Source organism: Furipterus horrens, unplaced genomic scaffold (assembly GCF_987537825.1).
Source record: "Furipterus horrens unplaced genomic scaffold, mFurHor1.1.pri manual_scaffold_7, whole genome shotgun sequence".
In the NCBI taxonomy this organism is placed as follows: Eukaryota; Metazoa; Chordata; class Mammalia; order Chiroptera; family Furipteridae; genus Furipterus; species Furipterus horrens.
The window spans coordinates 108909754-108933725 of NW_028327177.1; positions in this window are offsets into that span (position 1 = coordinate 108909754).

Here is a 23972-nt window from a genome sequence, read left to right on the forward strand (position 1 = left end):
ATTCTTCACAAGCCATTATCTAGGAGGTTGCTATATGTATTTTAGAGCTTTTAATGCATATGATATTCCTTGATGGATTAGTAAGTGCTAAGTGACGGCTGATCCCTTCCTCTCCCCTCCTTGTTCCAGCTCAGTTCTGCTGCACTGACGGTGATCAGCATTCCCCAATGTGTAGTCTGGTTGTCCCTGTGCTGCACTGGGAGAAATCTGTGTGACAATGCTCAGCACGTGTCACACGGTCCTCTTAAACTGATGCCCAAGTGATAACTTTCTCTATAAGATGCCTGATTAAAAACCCAAGCTTTGGTACAGGCTAGTTTCCATGGAAACATTATTGTAAGAGGAATATCTTAATTTAGCTCTCCAGGCCATTTGGATGTCCTTAGGAGCCCTGAAAATGGTTGTTCTTCCCAAGAAGTCAGTTGGCTGGGGTGTGGGTTAGGAGGGATGTCTTGACTTATGGAGAGAAACTATCTTGTCTGATCTCAGCTGGAGAGCAGAGAGCCAACTAAGCAGGAGACAGACAGACAGACTCTGGCTGCAGGGAACTCAGCAACTCTGGTGAAAAGACCTTTAGGTCCAGAAGGGTAACACCCAGCTTAGAATGTAAGCATATAAGTAAGCATATAAGTAAGACGGAAAAATAAAGGGCTATTCAGTACTTATCACTGTAAGATAAATTGAGAAACTAAGATTCAGAGGAGGTGAGGTTATATATCCTGAGGCCCCACAGGTCAGTGATGGAGATGGGGCTCTAAGTCAGGTGAGAGTTAGCTTTAATTGCAAGTTGGTTCCTCATTATACGCTAACTATAGTTACCCAAAGATTCTGGGTGGCGGAGTCGGTGGATATCAACTCAAAACTCTGACCTCCTAGGTCCAAATTGTATCTAGATGTGCCCTGTTGCCTCCACAGTGGGCTGTGGCTACTCTAGTGAAGATGGATTCTATTCTCTCATTTTCAGGGAGAATGCCTGAGGTTTTCTGTGCTGCATTAAATGCCCCACATGGAATAACTGTATTCCTACCTCACAAGCTTTTCCAGTACTATGCAATTTGGTTGGCCTCAGCAACATTATCTATGAATGCTCTTAGACCTGGCAATGACAGCAGGCTCCTGGATGCCATACCTTGCCAGTCTCCAGTAGTCAATGCTCCGATGTTGTGGGAGTAATCTGGGATTATCCAAAACATAATATTGGGCATGCTTCCAGTCCTTGGTTACTCATTTACCAAGTACCAACTGCTTCCAAGTCTCTCTGGAGACACCTTTGGTGTGTGGACCCTGAGAAAAAAGATACCTACTAAGAAGGGCTCTTGGTGGCTAACTGGGTTCAAATTTTTTTTTAAAGGAAAAAAAATAAAAGGCAGAGCCTAGCAGTCATTTCTACAAAGGGCCCCCTCACACAAATTGCTCTTCAAGAAGAGGCCTGTGCTGAACTGCCTGCCTCTGCCTGCACAGTGTTTCTGCCATCTGAGCCAGCCCATATAAAGGAGTTCCTGGAATCCTATTTCAACCAATAGGACTGAGGCTTTCCCCATCCAAATGGAGCTGTGCAGCTCTGACCAATTAGGGCAGCTCTATTCTGATGAATAAGAACAGTGCCTTTGGACCAATCGAACCATGGGGATTTGGAACCCTTTATTTGCATGGGGACAAACGAATCAGGGACAAGGGGTGGAGACTTCTGTCCATATAAGCCATCTGCCCTCTGGCTGAGGAGTGCACTTCCCCTTTCTACCAAAGGCTGAACACTGTCTTCCTGGCTGAGCTGAAACACAGTAGATGTCTTGCCAGAGCAGAGGGGAGCAGACCATCGAGCAGATCAGTGCAGAGCTGTCTAGCCTGAGAGAGGCCAGGCTCGAGAACTGCCTGGCCCCAGGGCTGCCTCACAGCCATGTTTTTTTCACAGCTATGCTGTATCAAAGTGAGCTGTTTTGTACTGAATAAAATTTCCTTCTTCACCACAATCCAAGTTGGGGATTCTTGTTGGCATTGAATTGGCAGCAATGACCACTGGTTGACAGGTTTAAACTCAAGTAGCCTGGGCAAGGATTGAGACCTTGTCTGTGATTCCCCTGAAGAATCAGGCCTCTGTGGTTTTAAAGTCTGTAGATAGATGTTTGCTCCCTTAAGCAAACATTTTAAGAATGCACCCTATGTCCACTTAAAAATCCTTTAAAATGATGACAAAATATATAATTTCCCAAATACACTGAAAACACTTTTCAATACAATACCTTTGATGTGGGACATCCCTGAGTAGACTGGGGGAGGTTTTACTATCTCACACAGGGATACACATGCCACAAATGGAGCGAGCATTTTCTAGCTGCGGATATTAGTTGAGCTGCTCTTGTATGAATTGTTTTGGATGCTCTTCGCTATTAATAATGTATTTAAATTTCGAGAAATATAAAAATGTCTAAACAGAACTTACTTCTCTGTACCCACTTTACACTACGCTTTCACATATCACCTCATTTAATCCTCATGACACCTTATTGTGCACAACACACAGCCAAGAAACTAAGTTTCAGCCACACTAACTCCCCACACTTAGAAAGTGGCAGAACTGGGACCAGGATTTGAGTCCATCAAAACCCATTGTCCAGGTGTTTTCTCCTGCCCCACACCTCTTTTCTACAATTTATAGCACAGAAAAAAACTATTTTCTCTTATTTTCCTGAATGGGGAGATGATGTTGGTTTAAAAAGCATTTTTAGAAGATGTATGCATCATAGGTGAGGATGGTTACCTGTATTAGCTTGAAACAGCAAAAAGGAAGGTACCTGTGGATCTATTTATTATACACACACACACACACAAATTAATTATTTAAGTACTACGGTAAAAATCACAGAAATCAGAGAATGGCATTTCCTCTTAAAGTAGAAAGTCTTTTACATTTGTTCCTTCTGTTAAAATTCAACCAACATGATGAGTTATGTGAGTCCACCATGCAGAATAGCGATATGTATCATAATTGCAGCACTCCATGTGAGCTATCTATCAAAAACCTTAATGTAATTGCCAGACTGAATCCTAATTCATCTCAGAGAAAAGCTTATTACTTTGGGGGTGTTGTATTACCTGCTTTTAAATCACGCACAAGTATAGCTGCAATGATCTATTTAGTCTTCAATGTTTCAAACATCACGGTCTATGTCTACATTAATTCCCCATTTGCCAGCGAGTTCTGATAAGGTACTAGTCAACTGTAAGGCAATTTAAGGACCCTCTCTCTGTTAGTGTTTCTACCTCTGTCTCTTTCCTTCCAGCCCATCCTCCTTTATAAAGTGCTGCAGTGAGCTCCCTAAAACACAAAACCAACAGGACAGAAGGCTTCTCAGCATCAGCCATCGCCTGCCCATCTCACTTCATCTCACACTTCCGCTGTCTTCAAGCAGAACTGTAGACAACACTGGAAGTAGTTAACATCAGGCTAGAAACCAGTAAAGGGAGCCAGGCCTGCCTGTTGTCTGTAAAAGACTGTAAATATTCTAGATACGGACTGCAAACTTGATAACCCCTCTTAGAATACAAAAGAAAAGAACAAAAAAGCAAAAACCACGATAGAGAAAATGATCAATATAGAAAACTGCAAACATAACTTGCATTCCAGAAGAAAATGCCAGTACAGAACATATTCTGTAGAAGCAACATCGTCGTCGGCAGCCGTCCGTCTCGAGAGACGATGGTGTAGCTTCTTAAGAGTCTATCTGCACCGCCGAGAATGGCTGTGCAGTCCAACTCGGGAGTGACACGGTATCTGTCTCCTCCCGTGTTGAATCGACATCTTGCGATGACGCTGGAGTGTCCTCTCCAGTGAAGCTGAAGCTACAGAGCCTGGGCAGGGTGATATGGAAGGTCTGCTGTTGCCCATGCAGCAGACCTCCCCTCTCTTCGCAGCTGAAGGATCCAAGGGAAAGACGGAGTCAATACAGCTTGGCTTCAGGTGCGCCGCAGGAGTTGCCGGTGTTGACTACAACGTCAAACCGCCTTAGGGACTCCGGCTCCGGATTTTCTGTCGGGGTTTACTCCCTTAGCCTTTCCCCTGAAGAGGTATGCCGCAAGGCAGCGGAGGTTTTTTGGAGTCAGAGTTTTCCTTCTCTGATGTGCCCTGACTGGAAGATCGAACCAGCGACACTTAGCTCGCAGGCCGACGCTCAATCCACTGAGCCAAACCAGCCAGGGAGAAGCAACAAATAAAGATAAAACAAAAAGAACTCTGTTGAACCAAATAATGACCTAAGAGAACCACTGCATTGAAAAAGAAAATACCTTGACAAAACTCATTCTTAGTAACCTTCTGCAAAAATGTGGACTTGAAAGGACAAAATATGGTCTAAGAAGTACACAAGAAAAAATTATAAAATGGGTTTGCTGCCAAAGAAAGAGTCAGGCCGCCCTCGGGCTTCACCTTGGGTACACTACCTGTACAACACAGATCTATCAAGTTTTGAGGGTCAAAGTTGCTATGTCCCCGCCCAGGAACAGCAACCATGATATCCTTCATTCATGAAAGCAGTGGAAATACTATCTTCAGTCCATCAAGGCTCAGAAAGCAGGTACTTGTGCTCTGTCTAAGTGTTTGTAGAGGGGACCAATGGAAATGAACTCAGTCCAATCAGATCACAGAGAAGCAAAATTGAAAGCTCATAGGATAGTAGCCTACAGTGCAGAACCACAGGATCCAAATGTGGTAATGTTACAGCCTGTGGTCTCCAAAAATCCCCAGAGCCTGCGGGTTAAGGGATGGGGAAAAGGGAACAGCTTTTAAGATGCCTTTGCATGACTATGGCTGGTAGCTAGTTTCTTAGTTATGCAAATGTTTTGGTTCTTCCAAGGCCCCAAGGAGATGGGAGGGGTTTTGACCATGGAATGGTGTGGAAAGAGCATACAGAGCCTGTGCAAGGTTCTATGAACGGTCAGAACCGGTTTCCACGCCCACTGCATCACAGGACGCAGTCAGGGATTTAAAAATAAGGTGGCAGCCATTTCAGAGAGGAGGAAGAGAGAAGAGATCCAGGCGGTTTACAAGGAGGGCAGAGAAGGAACTCGATGCGGCTTTGAAAGGGAGAGAGGACCATGCATGATTCAGTGCAACACGGCACATGCTTTCCTGGACTGTTAAACGGAGGCTGATGACATCGTACCCCAGATCCTGAAGGAGACAGCTGACCGATAGGGGATGGGGAACTTCTGGGCATATTTTTGGCTTCTAGCCTTTTGGGGAGCAAGGGAAGTGCTGGGTCCCGTGGGCGAACAGGGCTCTGAGCTCAAGTGCTCACTGCCCTCCCTGTTGGAATACTATAAATAAAGACATGTTTTCCTCAACACTAGTTGTTGGGTTTTACACCAAGGCACCACGTGAAAGAACCCCCTTTCACTCTGTAACAGTTTTGGTGACCCCTGATGGGAATAATGGAACCTGTAGCCAGGTTCGCTCTGTAACAGTAGTGCTTTGATTTAGGCTACACAACCATAAATGTCAAAACTTCTTGAAAACTAAGATAACAAAATACAACATTTTCATCTGCACATAGAGAAACACAGCCAGCTCAGCTTCCCTTGAGCAAGCCTCCAGGCCCCCACAGGCTGGGTCAGGCCCCCTCCTCCCAGCTCAGGTGCTTCTGTCTCTCACAGCACTCATTTGGCTGCCATGCTTTATATTTGTTTCATGCTTTCGTTGCCATTAGAAGAATGTGAGCCGCTAAGAGCAGGGGCTATTTCATTCGTGTTTCTCCCACAATGTGGAATATGGTTTAAAACTGTGAATGTTCATTGGGGGAATAAATGAGGACAGACATGAATGTTCCTGCATTGTACTCCAGGCAACCTTCCCTAGGGGCAAGATCCCCATTCCCTGGCAGGGCTTCAGGGAGGGGTTCTTGGAATGTACATTAAATACCTACTCTGAGCAACTGCAAAGCTTCCCTCAATGTCTCCCTAAAAAACAAACAAAAAACCAACCAAGCAAACAAACAAAGAAACAAAAACCAACAGCAGTGTGCGCATTACTTGGCAAACCACACAGTAGCTCTGTTATAGTGTAATTGCAAAGTGCCCACTAAACTCAGTGGTTCTCACCGCCACTCTGAAGTCGGTTGTTGCCATATCCACAAGGCAAAAGAGGATGCCGAGGCTCACGCAGGTTGTGTAATATTTCCAAGTGCACATTCCACCGTAAGGAGGAGAATAGGGGCTTGACTGCATCTCTGACTGTAAGGCTCACACTCCGCCTCCACTTTCTCGCCCTCAGCCTCCTCTGGAAATGCATGTTAGAGATGATCACATTCTGACACATAGGAGTTTTATCTCCTGAACGTCAGAAGGCCGAACCTGGTATCCATCCCACCAGGTGCCTCACATAGGCTGCTCAGTATGCTGTGGAGGGAACTCACACTCACCGTACATTAGGCAGTTTAGTTTACCAAGAGAACGCAGCATCCCCTTGATGAATGGGGTCTCAACTGCACTTACATGAGAGGGGCCTGGAGAGTGGGCTTCCTCCGTGTGATAAGGGGCTGGGCGATGCATCACTGGCTGCGCCAGCATGCAGAAGTCAGGAATGATGAATGCGGCTCCCAGAGGAAGGCCCTCGATGGCCCCCAGCTTCAACATATGAGGCCTAGCGGATGTGGTATCTGACGAGGGGCTCCAGGACACTGACCCACTCAAGACCCAGTCACTCTTACATTCTCCACTTGTCCACAATTGACTGAGTACCTTGTTTGAGCCACTGCTGGGTAGATGCTGCAAGTTACAGTCCTTGCCTTTAGCCTACTAATAATCTCTGTCCAATAATGAGAGCATCAATTACTGAGTACTTTCCGTGTCCCAGACACTGTATATGTTTCACCTCCTTAAATCTTTACTACTTCCCTGTGGGGTAGGTGTATTCTTCAATTAAAGAATGAAAAACTGAAGACCCAGAAGGGTTGACTAACTACCCCAAGACATCACAGCTAATTAGTGAAAGAACCTGGATTTGAATTCAGGTCCACAGACACCATAGTTCTTGCTTACAGATCTTCTGCAGCTATGCAGGTAACAGTAGCTATGGGCAAGTACTATGGGCCTAAAATGTGTCAGATATTCTGAATCCTTTGTCTGTCTTTATTCTCATGACAACCTCATGAGGTAAATATTATTTTACCAATTTTTCAAATGAGGAAACCACGGTTCAGAGGTTAGACATCTGACCAAGAACACACAGTTTAAGAGATTGGAAATTATGTACTGGCATTACAAACTCAACCAAGTGCCCTCCTGTGCTCCCAGGGGAATGGCAGGGGAGATGTTTACAAGCCTTTGGTCTACAAAGTGGGTGCCTCCAAATAAACACCCTCACCAGATGTAAGCCTCAAACAAGGGTACAAGTAACAAAGAAAAAAAGGATCTCTGAAGCAAAAAACTCAAATGTTCACATCTGTTAAATCCTGAAGGTGGGCAAACTATTATTATAATATTTTAAGTATGTCTAAATGTTTCATGATTAAAAGGAAATATATCTGTATTATAGAAAAGTGGTAGGAATCTGGTTTTGATTCTGTACTATAGTCATATAAGATGTCACCATGGGAGAACCTGGGAAGGGGTACATCAGGCCACTCTGCTATTTCTACAACTTTCTATGAGTCAATAATTAGTTCAAAATAAAAGTTTTTAAAAATGAATGTTAGGAATCAATTCAAACTAAACACCCAGTTTGGGATCACCTCTGTGCTGCTGTCAGGAGAAACTAAGGTGGCTACTCTGATTTTTGGATGACAAGTTTTTAGGTATACTAAGGTTCATATCCCCTAAACTGTGATGACTTCATGCTCTCAAACCTCCTAACTGTGAAAACACTTACTGTTTAATCTACCTGCTGAGCATTTAATTATGCCCCATTGTCTGTATTTTTTATTAGCTCGTGTGTTCATCTCACATGACCTACTCAGCTTTGTCCCCTTCCTCTAACAAGGTCCTTGAGCTGGACTCCTTCCATTTGTCTCTCCAAGTGGACTTTCCCTTCTCCTCCCAGCTCTTGCCCCAGGGGCTGCATGAACTACATCAGTGAGTCCCCTTGTTGGCCCTCTTGTGGTTGGACTCAGCAATGAGAACCACCGCGGGGACTAAGGAAGGGGAGATGTTGGCCAAGATGTTGGGTTATTTACCACCCCAGCTCCCACTCCTTAGGTCACTGCAACATGGCTGAGTCCCTCCACCCAAAGGAAGACCATGGCTCTTGTCAGGTGAACCCCCTGCCCAGCTTTATCATCAGGTTCCCTAATGAGGCCTTCCCTTCAGGCTTAGGGGTGGTCACTGTGCTCCACCATGTCTAGCCTAGGGTACTGCACTGTCTTATCATTAGTAAGATCCTGCCTACACTTTTGTAAATAATCCCTTATATTAGCATTTCTTCAAATGACCTAATTTAAATTTGCCATCTGTTCCCTGCAAGGATGCTATCTGATACCATCTTTGAGAGGAAAAACCTATATTTAATGCATTCTTTCATTATCTATGATATCAAATACAGTGCAGAGTTAGACCCACAGTGGGGGGAAAGTGCCTGATTAGATATCTCCTTTCATGCCCAAAGTTGGAGTTATGGCAAACTTATTTAAATTGTTTTAGTTTAGTTTTGTTTTGTTTTGTTTGCAAATGGAATTCTATTTTAATTGGGAGAGCTCAATGTTTCTTAATCTATTTTAGGGACACAGACTTCTTAGGAAATCTAATGAAAGCTACAGACCTTCAACCTAGAAAATATACAAATGAATGTTTACACAAATGTTTGCATACATTTTCAGGCAGTTCATAAACCACAGGTTAGAAACCCCTGCAAAAAATCCATTATTAATTAAAGCAAAGAATCCTGTCACAATGTGAGTATTTGCTTCTTTGTTCTAAGACACAGTCATTTCTAAATGCTCTATTATTTTTTATTACTATTTAAATAGAGATGACACTTGGATTTACAAATCGGTGTGGTATTACCGAGGACTGGGATGAAACACAAAAATCCTAGAAGCTAATAAATAAGAAAAGAGAAAACCAAAACTAGGAACACTTCTATAGCCCTTACTCTAGGCCCAGCACTGTCCTAACTACTTTACAAATATTAACTCCTTTAATGCTCATAACAACCCCAAGTCAGTCCTATTCTTATTCCACCCTAGTCTCCTCAAGCCCATGAGATTAGCCATGCTCTTTCTGCCCACAAGGTCCAAGGAAATCACTTCTTGACTAGAAAATTAGAGCGAGGAAGGGTCTGAGAGCATGACTCATGCCAGCCCTCTCCTCCCTACTTCCATAGCACCTTGTTCTCACCACTGTCCCTTCCTCAGACATCTACATGATTGTCACCTGTCTGGGCACTGCTCTTACCAGTGCTTTACAGCAGGTTTCCCACTGTGACACACTGACCCAGAATATAGACTGTAGTGTATTAGTAATAATAATTAAATCTAGAATGTATTGAGAGTTTCCTATGTACTGGACTGGCCCTGTCCTAAGAGTTTCATAGGCATTGCAACTTGTCATATCTTCACAATAATTCCATCATTAGGAGCACGATCATTCCTGTCTTACAGGTGAGGAAGCAGAGGCTAGGGGAGGTAAAGCAATTTGACCTGGGCCAAATGGCTAATAAGCAGTGGCTTGAGGATCTGTCCCTGGCAGGTTGTCCCTAGATCGTTACTGCCTTCCCAGGTTAAGGTGGTGCTGTGGAGCACTCCCACACATCCCAGCCTGCTGGTCCCAACATCACACTTGTCTCCCCCACACGAATGTCCTGGTATGCAAGTGAGGAAGACAAGGAAGACTAACATTAAAGTGATAACCTTGAAGCTGCTCTAAATCTTTTGAAGTCAGTGATTTGTTAATTACATTGTTTTATCCATTGTCAGGAACAAAGTACTTGCAACTGCTGGTGGATGCGAGCCCACCTGGTGCCTGCACACTGTGACTGGGGCTTATTATGTTAGGCAGGGTCCAGATATGACCATCCATCTCTGTGTTCCCAGAACCCAGCCTAGATGCTGGCACAGGCTCTCCACAAATATTTAAATGACTGGAGGCAAGGGTTCACGAATGAATAAAGTTGGAAAAGATGACCTTCCAGTATTAAAGGCACAGTTAATTAGAATTTCCTAAAAATTGACAAAAGGATTGAGTGGAGAACCAAGTAATGAAGAGACCCTATGCCTCCCCTTATACCACCTAATATCATTCCCTGGTACTCAAATTCATCTTCTGGGCTGTTGGAACTCAGAGATATCAATACCAAACTCACCTCAAACCCCAGGCTCAGCTTTGGGTAGCTTCTTCACCTTATTATTCCATCAGAAACCCAGTAGTCCCTCGGGGCATTTTGTACAGGTCTTTCTAATAGTAGAGACTAAATTTTTCACAGCTCAGGGCCTGAAGGTGGGCAGTTGTCCTCTAAATCTCCATCCCCTGCCTTCTACATTGTGAACCTCCAGCTCTTTTGAAACATACCATCACACTGCTGTCACCTGCCAGCTCCCAGCCACCCTGCACTCCACCATTCACCAGTGATTTCAGACCTGCCTCCCTGTCTTCCCACATTGTCACTTCTGTCTTCATGTGGGAGGACCTGCACACCCATAGGAATGGTTTCTCCATAACCATGGCTTCTCTGCTCCTTGACCCCTCTTCCTAAGAGTCTTTTCTACTCTCATTTCAGGTACCTGCTCCTAAGGCCATGCATCATCACCAATCACTGAACCGACTCTTAAGTTGCTATTTCAACCCCCCGTTCCTGATCATCACCTCCTATCTCTCCTGCTCATTCACTTCAATATAAATGTGCTAAAAGTTCTTTGACTCCACAGGACCCCTGGCCCATTGGTCCCATAAACCCTTCTATATTGCGATTGTCAACTCTGTCCTTGTGTTTCCATTTCCGTCCTTAAGCAGCAGTCTGCTAACAACCACAGCAGCTGTGTGTGTGTGGTATCATTAAACAAAGAAATAACTGTATTATGGGGCCCTCCCCGATTTGGCCCTGGCTTTCTTCTCCATCTCATTGCTCACCCATCCTCAAATGCTGAGCAGATATGCTCGGCTTCTGTGTCTCGATACCCTGAATAAGTTTCCACCCAGGGTCTTTGTTATTCCTCTGCCTGGGATGTTATTCCCTCTATCTTTTCACAGTTGGCATCTAGCATTCAGATTCCAGCACAAGTGCCATCACCTTAAAGATGTCCTCTCTGACCACTTTAGCTAAAGTAGTTATCATTCCTGGTGGTTCTCTTCCCCATTTAGTTTTTTTCTACAGCACTAATTTTATTTAACATTTATAATGTGCTGACAATGCTCTGGGTATTGCTTTAAATGTCTTATAAATATTAACACATTTACATCTCATAATAATCACATAGTTTTATTATTATCCCCATTTCACAGATGAAGAAACTGAATCACAGAGAAATTCAGTAACTTGCCTAAGGTCCTAAAGCTGTAATGAATGACAGGATTAACCATTTCCCTCAGGTGAAGACATTGCTTGGTGGGAAATACGTATGAAGAGAAGTTATTAGCATAGGAGTGAAGTGGTGTGATGCGCCCTAGGCTGGAAGTAGAAGGAGCTAGAAGACTCGCTGTGTGACCTTAAGCAAGCCCACCTCTCTCAGTGATTCAGTTTCTCTATCGGTGAAATGAGGACCTTGTACTTGATAACTTCATGAGCCTTCCAACCATGACCATGATGATTTGGCAGCCTTGACATCAATGGGTGGATAATCTAGGAACTTAATTCAGGTGTCACAGGTACAACTAGTACAACCACCACTGTGACTACTGCTACTACTTATAATGATGATAATGAGATCTGCTACTATTTGGTGAATGCCTCTTACCAACTCAGTTCTTCACATGTTCATCTAATCGCCATAACTGTCCTTAAAGATTAACCTCTTTTAATAGAAAAAAGTAACTGAGACTCAGAGAGGTTAACAAAATCACCCAAGCTCACACAGTCAAGAACTAGCCAAGCTAGATTTTGAAACACAGTGGACCACACCCCTCCCTTCCCCATCAACCTTCCTCCAGCAGTTTCTGCTGTTTTATTTATACCCTTATTAGTGCTTATCGCCCTCCCACTTATTTATTACTCTTTTTAATTGCCTTTGTCTCCCCACCAGAATGTGAGGCTTATGAGTGCAGGGGTCCCTGTTTCCTTTGCCTACTGACATATCCCATGTATCCTAGAACAGAGCCTGGCATGCAGAGGGTGCTCAGTGGAGAAGTACTGCCTCAGTGACTGACTTTGAAACAGCTCCCTTCAGCGCTGTGTCCCCATCTGCAAGGCTCATGAACTGACCAAGCCTCCTGACAAGGGTGGGTGATCTGGGAGCTTAACTACAGCCTGAGGGCCACAGCCAGCCTGTGGCCTTGTTTTGTTGTAGCCCACAAGCTAAGGATGTTGCTTGCATTTGAAAGGGTTGTAAAAGAAGAGGAAGATGAAGAAAAAGAGAAAGAGGAGCACCAGCAGTAGAAGCCACAACCAACAACAAGAATATGTGATAGACCGCATGGCCCACGAAGCCTCCAACGTCCTGACCTTTACAGAAAGAGTTTGCGAACCCCTACTCCAGGAGACCAAGGTGACAGGTGGACATGCCCTCAGGGGTCCTCTGGAGAGCATGCTGTGCCCACTCTTTGTCACCCCTCAGACAGACACTCTCCCCACATGACCCTGAAGGGGTGCACATCCTCCTCTGCTCTTAATTCCACGTTTCCAAGACATTAGAGGAGAGCTAATGTGGTACATAGCAGAGAGCTCAAGAGGTTTCTTCATGAGAATTTCCGAGGAATCCATTTCTTGGGAGTAAAGGCATTCTTTATTATCTAATAAAATAGTTATACTGTGAATCAGGAGTCCATGATTCAGCTAATGTGAGTCCATTAGCAGTTATTGTCACTCCTGGCTGTTTAGCTTCTGTTGTGTACCAAATGTGCTTCCTCTCACGTCTATCCATTGCACTTTTCTGGCTTTGAAGTTAAGAGGGGCCATCCAGGCTTGCTTCCTCATAAATGCCAAACCTGCACAGCTAATAGAGTCATACTGTTAAAGATGCATTGACAAGCTCATGCAGTAGGGAGAGGCATCCTCTGGCTGCAAAACGTGTGCTGAAAGCTGGTGTGCGCCCATGGATGTCAGAATTGTAGTCCAACCTAAGTGATATTCTATAGGCAGCATGAGAAATATTCTTCTGAGAGAGAAAACCATGGGAGATGTACCCAGCTCAGCTTTGCTCTGTTCCTGATGGGATAGAAACTCTAATTACTAACCCCCCTTACAGCTGCCTTTTTACTCCCCTTAAAGCCATTAATGCTGTCAATTTCAAAGGTCAGGTTTGTGTAGTTTTCCACCAATTTAGACTTGGTGAGAACTGGTTTTCACAGGAGAAAAGGTAAGAGTAAACTGTAGGCTTCCTGTGCTTGTGTACTCTTGGGTTGGCAGTGACATCATCTTCCTGAATGCCCAGGCCTAGCTCTTCCAGGGGTCGTCAGCAGAGCTGGAAGTTCCCTTACTGGAGACAGTCCCAATGACAAGCGCCATGCTTCTTCTCACTTAGCTCACTAAACAATGTGTGAGCTGAGCCTCCTGTTTTTCTCCCCACCGCAGCACATGCCCTGCAGCAGCCTTCTATTTACACACAGATGGCGCTGAGAAGGGCACTGAGGGCTTCGTGGGTCCCCAGTACATTGTGGTTCTTGCTTCAGAGACTTGGGGCCCAGCTCAGCTTATTGTTCCCCTCTTCCTGCTCTTACAGCTTTGCTTTGCTCTGAACCTGTGCAAAAAGTGCTCTCAATCTGTGCAGACAGTCCTACATGGAGGAATTCTCCAGGCCAGAGGGTGAAGAGCACTCCCACTGGGAATGCTTCAAAGCCCAGTAAGGAATGCCTGAAGACCCTCATCTCCTGTATGTGGAAACCGAGGCTCAGGGATCCTCCACCAGCACCCACGTGACAGCTGAGGAACCCAAAGTCAGTGTTCTATCTGAGATACAGGATGCCCTGCTGCCCACACATCCAGCAATCAACTATGCTCTATCTCACGACTTACTTGAACTGAACATTTACTACATGCTGGATGGTTCACACCCATTACTTCACTTAATTGCGTCTTGTCTCAACAGCTCACCAGCCATGCTAGAGTACCAAGAGAACAAAGGCCTCTTCTTCCCTCCATTGCTCAGTGTCTCGTGCAAGGGCGAGCACACACAATGGTGAGTATTACTAATTACTGATTGACTCTGGATTGACTTGATTATGGGAATCTGCTGAGTGGGGTCCAGAGTCACATCATGTCTTTGCTTATAATCCAGGAGAAAGCCATTTGGAGAGGCAGGCAATGGGAAGGGGAAGAAACATGAGCATGACCTATTGAAACTTTGAGCTGTGACACCCCCGCCCCAGTTCCTGAGCAAGCATTTCATTCCTTCTGAGCCCCATCACTAGTGGGGAGAAAGGTCCCCCCTCTCTCTCCCTCTCCCATTTCTATCCTCCTTGGCTTCCATCTGTCCATTCTAGTGGTTTCTTTGGCCTCTGAGGCTGCTTCTGCACCTTTATCTTCACCACTCCTGGTCTCTCTGCGTCCTAGGAATGCAATGACAACACTGGAGGAATTATTAATAAATGAAGTGACAATAATAATTGCAACTACCACTTAAAAAGCCTCTATTCCAGACATGATACATATTTCTGCCTTAGGAGAGAATGTGTTGCCCGTATTCTAAAGACAAGGAAACTGAGCTTCAAAGAGGTGAAGGAACTTACCCAGCATCTGTACTGCAAACCCAGGAGTATCTGAAGTTAGACCACATGCCCCCAATGCAAACTTGTCAACAGAATTCATTCTGAGGCCCACTAGCCCTCAGTTCCTCTTACCTGACCCCATCTTCCCAGATTGCTCCCCACTGAATTATGCCTATTTTTTATCTCTTCTAATCACTGTTGTTTATGAAAGAAAATGCATAGTTTCCTTTTTAAGCCTCAGCATTGCCTAGGTCCTTCAGAGCAGTTAACTTTGAAACATGCAGAAAATCCTAGCAATGAAAAGACCAAACGATGAGTCATTGTTTTTATCTGGGATTGGGAAGTTTTTCCAGCATTCTCTTTGCCCGATAGACCATTCTCTCTCTCTCTCTCTCTCTCTCTCTCTCTCTTTTATTTATTTATGTATTTTTTGTCTTTCAATGGAAACAGATGGCCTATATTAATCAGTTTAGGCTGCCATAATGAAATATCACAGACTGGGTGGCTTCAACAAGAGAAATTCATTTTCTCACTGTTCTGGAAGCTAGAAGTCCAAGATCAAGGTGTTGACAGGTTTTGGTTTCTTCTGTGGCCTGTTTCCTTGGCTTGCAGATGGCCATTTTCTCACTGTGTCCTCACACATGACCTTTCCTCTCTCTTTGTCCTAATCTACTTACTCTTCTTATAAGGACACCGGTCATATTGGATTAGAATCCACCCATATGACCTCATTTTACTTTAATTACCTCTTTAATACAGTCACATTCTGGGACTGGGACTTCAACGTATAAATTTAGAGGGCACGGTTCAGCCAATAACATGGCCTAAAGGGCAGCAGTTAGCAGCAGGACATCCCAATCACAAGGTTACCTACAGTCAAAGGGACCAAATATAAGGAATACAGAATCCAGTTGAGAAAACTGAGTCCCAGGCCTGATTCTGTCCTGAGCTCTTTTTGTGACTTTGGGCAAATGAGCCCAATCTTTCCCTCATGTCCCAGGGTTGCTCTGCTAATCCTATCAATCTAAAGCTATGGAAGATCATTAAGGAGCTAAAAGCACTGGACTGATGTGGTTGATATTAAAATTTCCATTAAAAGGAGATGGGGCAGCGGTAGTGTTGTTAACAAAATCAATTTCTACTGTTTACTTTCCTGACAGGAGACGCATATCTTTAATTAGCTCCCTTCCAGGGGGGCTACAGTCTTGGGGGCTGTCCTAGACCAGCTTTGTGTCAAGGGATCTGCCAGCTCTGCCTCATCACATCCTCACCATGGCCTTGCCAACTCTGTTTCACAGGTGAAGAAAAGCAGGCTTTAGGAGGTCTGGAGGTGGAGCAGGCATGCAGGCTCTGTGCACTGAGGTCGCTGAGCTCTGTAAGACCTCCCTGACTTCAAGAGGGTCACAGGCTGCAGAGGATACCCTCATGTAATACACAATGTGGGAGAGAAGAAGCAGCCTGAGCAGGGGTCATCCTTTGTCATGTGGTGGGCAGAGGGATATTCACCAAGGGAGGGGGCACCTGAGCAGAGCTTTGAGGTGTTTCAGGAACAGGAACAGCATGGTAGAAGCTGGAGCAGGAGAAACAGGGGTTATCTGGAGTACTAGAGTGCTGTCAGAAGACAGACCCAAAGCAAATAATACTACCCAGGTTTCAAAAGGAGCAAGATGGTAGATTCTAGAAACTAGAGCTGGAAGGCCTGATGAAAACACTTAGCACACTTTGCCAGTGGGTATTACATGAGGGGCATGTGAGTACTTAGAAGAGGGTTCAGTCATGGCTAAGAGCTCCCTGAGCACAAACACACCAACCCAAATTCTTTTCTGACTGAGTAGGAAGCCAGAAGAAGTTATGTCTCCCAAGGCTGGTGCTCCAGTGATGAATTTAGGTGATGAATTATACCCGCTCATAGAGGTCTGGAACCAGAGTAAGGCACAGTGAGGTGGCCCTGCGGCAAAATTTAAGGAGGTGCTCCCTCCCCACATCAGTGCAAGTGCAGGGTCTGCCCTGACACTCAGCACCTCCTTAATTTTGTGCCCTGGGTGCTTCCCTGACCTCACCCTGCTCAAAGGTAGCAAGTCAGTCCCTTTTCAATTTATGATCAAATACATCTGACTCCTCTAATGAGAAAATATGTCTCTAAACCTGGCTGCACTCACTCCTTCTGGCTTTGAGCAGGCTTCAGGCTTAGAGCTTCCCCCAGGCAACAGAATGGAGCTAGAATTTAATAATATTGCTTTGATTTCATCGTATTTACTTTTACAGACTTAGAGCAAGTGATATTAGTTTTCCATTTGTGGTTGAAGTACAAAGTTTTCTTTTAAAATAAAATTAATTTAAAAAGTTCTCTAAAGAAAATATGAAGTCAGTGACAGATGAGGAAACACTGAAGGCTGGACTATGTGACTACAGCTGGGAAACTCTCGGTGTCCCCATGTCAGCTGTTCCAGCTTAATCTGAGAGAGGCAAGGAAAGATCATGTCTCCTGGCATTAAATGCCAACACACCAGACATTCTGCCCAGGACAGTGGAAGCAGGCTTCCATTTCTGGCAAAGACATTGGCTTTACAAATCCCATTAAAAAAATAAGGCAGGAAGCTTGCTGCTCCCAGGATTTCCCAGCATAAAAACTGAATCTGCTTCACTCAGTTCTGCAAGCTTCTGTATGCAGATTTCTGATCAAACCTAGGGAAGCCACTTCTCACTTCCTAAAGGATGAGAGGCTGTGACAGTGGCTGTTCAGCGAGAGTAATAGGATGGGGACAGTTTCTTGGTAAAGACATCCTTAGTGTTTCAGTCCATCTCTCAGGGCGTGACACCTTAGTGACCAACGAGGATATGGCTCTGGTGTCTTCACTTGAAAAGAATCCCAAACACAATGGCTTTTGGCTCAGGCTGCCCTGCTGCTGTGCAGAGATCTGAAGGGGACAAGCTGGTTTAGGGAGAAAATCTCATCAGAAGCAGAGACTTTGTCCGCCTGTCCTTTGCAGAAAACCTTCTGTTCACATCCCCCTCTTAGCCCTGTGCTGGTGGGAGTGAAGAATAAGCCCCTTTTCTAGCCCTGGTGAGCAGAGAAAGAAATGATGATCTAGGAAACATGTGACACCAACCCCCACCCCCCAACAAGGAAGGAGGCTGCCGAGCATTTGACTTTACACCTTTGAACACTGTACACACACACAGAGAAAAGCTCTGTATGTTTTACAAAACATCATGTACCACACTACAGTGTCCTGTAATTGGAAAGGCGAAGACAGGTTCACAGAAAGAAAATAAATAGGCTTAGAGGCTGAGGAATGAGGTACAGTCCCCAGATCCACCTCTTACTTGCTCATAGCAAGTGATTAATAATAAGCCTTGTAACTCCCGGAGCCTCAATTTGCTCAACAGTAAAATGGGCTCGTGCTTCCTCCCTTCAGGGAACAACTGATATAATCATCAGAAAGCATAAGGAAAATGAAATGTTGGCCAAACCAGAGGGTTTATTATAAAGAAAAAAGAGAGAGAGTATCCAGCCCAGAAGTGGGTCTGGAAAAGTCAAGTTGTAAGCCACATCAGGGCAGGAGAGGGGTGACTTCAGCTGCTGTCACCAAGAGAGTTCTAAGGATGGCTCCTGGAAAAGCTGGCATCAGACATGGCAGAATGTTAACCACGCAATGAAGGGTAAAGGTTGTGGTGCAGCCAGGACAGTGTAAACAATAGCAATTCATTTAATATTCATTCGTTATTTTGGTTCACCCAATAAATATTTGAGTGGTACACCTATTGTATGCCAGGTACCAGGAATAGGAATGATACAAATATTACATCCTGCCTTCGTGATCCTTAGAATCGAGTGGCCCACATATCCGGAATAAGTGTGTAGTGGCCCTTTGAATGAAGCAGTCAACTGAATACACAAGTTCTGCAGTGGAAATCAGATGGAACTTATTGTGAGAGTTATTATCCCTTTGTCTATGACAATCCTTTCATTCTTCCAACACATTTATTGAAAAACTTGACCTTAAGGGTTGTGCTTCAGAGACTCGCCTTGTGAAAACCTGTTCCCCAAGAACTGACAGGGTAGTGATGGATGTGAACAGCAAACAGAGAACAGACAGGATGCTACGTGGTGAAGGTCATGGTAGACACAGGGGCAATGAGGGCACTGTGGGGCACACCTAACCCAGCCCACAGGTAAGGACAAGGATAGTAGGGAGTGTCCTTAGCAAAAACCAACAGATAAAAAGCTCTAAAGGCGAGCAGCTTAGTAGAGCTGAAGAGCAGCCAGGAGGCGTGAGGAGCACAGCCACTGGAATGGGAACCCCTACGGCTGCCACAGAGAAGGTGACTGGGGGCCTTGTGGGCAGGGGAAAGAAATCTGGGCCTTGCCTAAGGGTCAGCGAGGAGGCTGTGACAGACTGTAACTGTCAATGCCTGCTCAGTGGCAGCAGTAAGTGATTGCAGGCCACCACAGGTCCTCAGAGCATCTCACACTGACCAGCCGGATCCACTAGTTATCTCGCACATCTGGAGCCTTCCCCATTGTCAAAAGTAACTTCCCACATTTTCTGTCATTAATTCATATGTGATACACACACACACAGAAACACACACACATACACACATACACTTGTTTCATTCACTGTACTGAATAACAGTAATCTTTTTGCTCAATCTAATAAGAGTCCTGCTCTACCACCAATTAGTTTCACAATTTTACACAATCTACCCATCCAAATGCTACCTGCCTTGTTTTTCTTATCTGTAAAATAGGAATTATCATGCCCAACTTAACATGGAAGATAAATAAGATGTTTCCTATGAACCCCTGAAAAATTTAACCAAGGCGAATGGAATTATGAGACCAAAACTTTAAACCCCACCTGTATGAATGGTGCAGAAACAGGGCAGGGAAGAGAGTGAAGAGGAAGGTGGCTGGTGCCCTAGGCCAAGATGAGCACAGGAGAGGAAGATGCGCTCTCTGGGCTGGGCACCAGGAGGGCACGTCCAGAGATAGGAACTCATGGGAATATAATGTGAGAACCCCCTGGCCATGTGCTGATTCAGAAGCAGTTCCCATCATACTGCAGTGAAATCCTCAGAGCTTATAACACTGAGGGAGAGAGGGGTGTCTGCAGGTACTCCGTGGCTGGACCACGAAGACTCAGAGGCTCTCAACAGACCTTTGGGGAGCACAGCTAGGGTGTTGAATGTTCTCAATTTGACATGAATTGGGTAAAGTGGTGTGCTAGAAAACATCCCTCCAGAAAACAAAAGCAAAATCCTCATTTCGTAGTTTGCTAATTTCTGTGATGTTAAAACTCCAACCACAACCAATTTTAAGCCACTAATGATTTAAGAATCGGTCCCCCAAATTCCAGAATATTTAACAACTGGTTCCAGCAAGCTAGTGGAGCCAGCTCCAGCAATACAGCGAGGCAGCCATCAGAAGGATGGATTTGGCATCTTAGAACCTCTCCAGAAAATTACTAAACATATTATGAGCCATTTTCTGTGACAGGCATTTGTATTTTAGTTTGGTTAAATAAAAATCAACCTAAAAGGGATTTTTAGGGTATGTAATTCTCATGTTATGTCTCCAAAGGCATATTTGCAAAGCAGAGAGAAATTTCCCATGATGCCTTTCCATAGTGTCAATGAGCAGACTGTCCTCTCACAGTGCTTGCTGAGTCACATGTACAGTTTTAGCACAGTTCATCTTGCCTTTGCTTGGAACTGAACGTGTCTCCCAAAGGATACACACCCATGAGAAACAAGAGGTGAGAGAGTGATTGCAGCCCTCAGATTCATCCATATTTGACAGAGAAATGAATAACTCTTTCCCACTTACTGAGTTTCTGAAGGAAATTATGGTACTGTGTATAACATGCAGCATGTGGCTGCACCTCCACCCTTGCTCGTTAAGATTTCCCCATGAAGATACAGCCTGTAAATTATAAGGCTCCTTATTATTTCAGGCTTTAAAAATGTATATGTTATGTCTGGAAATTTAGGGAGAAATAAATTACCTGCTGTATAGTGAAAAACACACCTTTTATTGCTGCTTTGCCCTGCTACCTTGCTTTAAGTTGATTTCAAAAGCAAAATAAGCATAAAAAGTAATAGTGTTCCTAAAAACCACTTAGAAGACAAGTCATTAAAGGATGCTTTCTCTTTCCTTTGTCACAGAACAAAGGTGAAAATTCTATCAAGATGGCTGGGAAGAGCCGTCTTCTTCTTAACCAGGAAGTGAAAGCAGAGTCTATTTTGAAGGAAGACATTGAATTCAACAAAATAAATAATTCCTTCCATTTCCTTTATTGGTGTTTTGAGTTGAGTCATACATTTTCACTCCCACACTTTGCACATACTTTTGTAGTGTGAGAAGGGGTAGAATATGTGGTTAAGAGCATAGGCCCTGGGGTCAGACTTAGGGTTTGAAGCCCAGTTGTGCATCCCACTAGCTATATGACCTTTGATAAATCATTTGTACTCTCTAAACTCAGTTTCCTCATCTGTTGAGTGAGCATAGCTTGCAGGAACATTCTAAGGATTAAATGAGATAGTCCATATAATGCCTTTGGCACAGTGAGTACTCCATAAATGATGATGATTATGCTCTCTAGTTGTTTCAAACACATGTGCCTTATCTTTTTAACTACATGTTGATGCTTTAAGGAATGGGCCAGTTCTTTCCTCCTCTTGTAGGTCTCAGGAACACAAAGTATAGGTGGTAAAGTATAGGTTATAGACTGATGTGTTAATGAATCAGGAGGTGGGGGCAAAAAGAAATATATCTGGGCCCCCAATAAGAAGGAAGCCCTTGGGAGGGTGTCTCTTCTGTGGAGGTGAGGGCACTTTGCTATGTTGATATATCTTGGCTCAGACCTAAGCAGGGACTCTACTCCTCTACCATGGGGATTCATGAGTGTCAAAGTAATCCTGTTAATGAGATATCCCCAGGTGGCCTGCCCTGGTGGCTCATGCTTTCAGTGGAGAGATCACCTCTCTGACTTGGCTAACGAAGATGAAGTCTTTCTGAGCCCACATCCATGAGCTCTTTCCCATGGACTGGGGAATCTGGCTGGGGGAGATGAGCAATGAAGCACAACCTCAGATGGAGAGGGCAGGGCAAGAATAGACATGTGGAGTAGGACAGGGGCTGTGTCTGTGGAGATGGGGTAAATAGAAAGCATAAAAAGAAAGATGGCACCCTTGGGCAGAGCACTATTCAGACTATCAATGGAATCATTGTCCCTTCTTGCACTAATGACCTCAAGAATAAAATCGCATGAGATGGGAAGCATGGAGTGATACATGTGCAGCTTCTTCCCAAGAACAACAGAATGGGACTGAGGAGCTCAGGGACCTTCTATAGCACAACCAGAGACTGGAAAATGGCTGTGTCCCACCACTCCGCTTCTCTTTCCTAGGAGCAGACTGCAAGTCCCATCCCAGCCTGGGAGCCATGCAGGGAGCAGGAGAAAAAGCCATCACGCGACTCTCCAGCAGTTTACTGTCTGGTTGAGGGGCAACAGAGAGAATCCAGGACAGAGTTAGATGGCCATGCTCTTACTCTCTACATGACTGTGAGGTCAATAAACCTTGAGGAACCTCGGCTCTCCTATAGCTACAATAAAAATAATGATGACAATGAGCCCAGTGTTTGCAGCAACATATTATCCGTCCTAGGGAATTATTTTAGAACATTCATAGTTAACTTCTTTATTTTTTCTAATAATAAAGAATAAAATAATTTGAAGGAACAGCAAAGTGAAAAGTCCTGACCTTACAATCAATATTATATCCTCTCTACAAAAGTGTAGAAATTAATTTCTTAATTCAATAACATCATGCCCCAAGGCATTTAGTGTTTACACTGCCCTCTTAGATTATTGCCAAAATATTGCTGTGCAAATATCCTCTGAGGTTTCTTCTCCAAAGTGACCGAATCTTGAATTTCCTTATTAAAGGTCTGGGAATGAGCATTTCTGTAAGAAAAATGTTGGTCATATTAACATTCTTTTGGAATTCAAGAAATTCATTCTGATTTAAAAAGTCCAAGAAAGTACAGACCCACCTAAATAGTATGCTTTTCAAAATGTAAGGTTTGAAAATTTCAAGGTAAAACCTGAATATTAAGGTGAAATTATTCCAGTATTTGAAGTTCTTAAGGTGAGTGGTGATAGTGACTTGAAATTGCCATCCTATTAAAATTAAGAAACATTGTATCAAAATCTGGTATAAAATTGGCATACACAAATCTGACAACCATGTTTCTAGGAAGGTTGATGAGGGTTAGCAGAGTTAGAGGGATGACCATGATCATGACTGAACTAGGAGGAAACCTGTAGAGCCCTTAAAAAATTCCTTTTAATTATTGCTGAGGAAAAAAAAAAATTCCCAGAGAGAAGGATGATTTCCCTAGGTCACTTGTGTGTTGATAGTAAACCCCGAACTGGAGCATGGTCTCTGGACTATGTCACATAAAACGCAAGTCCTCACCATCACTTTTGCTCTAGGCTAACCCTTTGGTCCCATCTCTGTGCCACCTTAAAATTCTTCTGCTGCAGACAGTGGGCCTCTCCACCAACCCTGGGGTCTTCCTCAGTTCCCTCAGAGTTCTCCAACCTTCTGAAGAGCTGCATAGGGTCCAGCACTATAACAGAGCACAAACACTACAGAGACTTTCCTAAAGTCAATAAGCCCTGAAAAGATCTAGACACAGCCTTTTCATAAAAGGCACGTGTTCCCAACACATCCACTGCTAGCCTCCAGAGCCAACAGAAAGCACACTCTCTGCCCACGGCTATAGGAACCTGAGCCAATAGTCCACCCAGTCACACAAGAGCACCTCTCCCAGTTAGAAAAAATCCAGACTCTACAGGGCGTAGGTCCAGCTCAGACATCCCTAAAGCATGTGCCACAGACTTGCCTGAGGAGCAGATGAAGATACTGTAAGCACCTGCGTGGAAATCTCTGGCCCTGCCAGGAGAATGGTCCTCCACGCTAACACTTGGATTTCTGGGAAAGAAGGGAGAGTATCCTGGGGCCAGCAGCCTCAGACTATGGAAGGGGCAATGGTGCAGGTGGTCTTCTCCTGTTATATATGGGCAAGGGAGAGAAGAGAGTTATTTTCATATGTTATATGATGAACCCATGAAAGACCCACATGCCCAGAACTAACTCCCTTAGCCACAAACCACAGC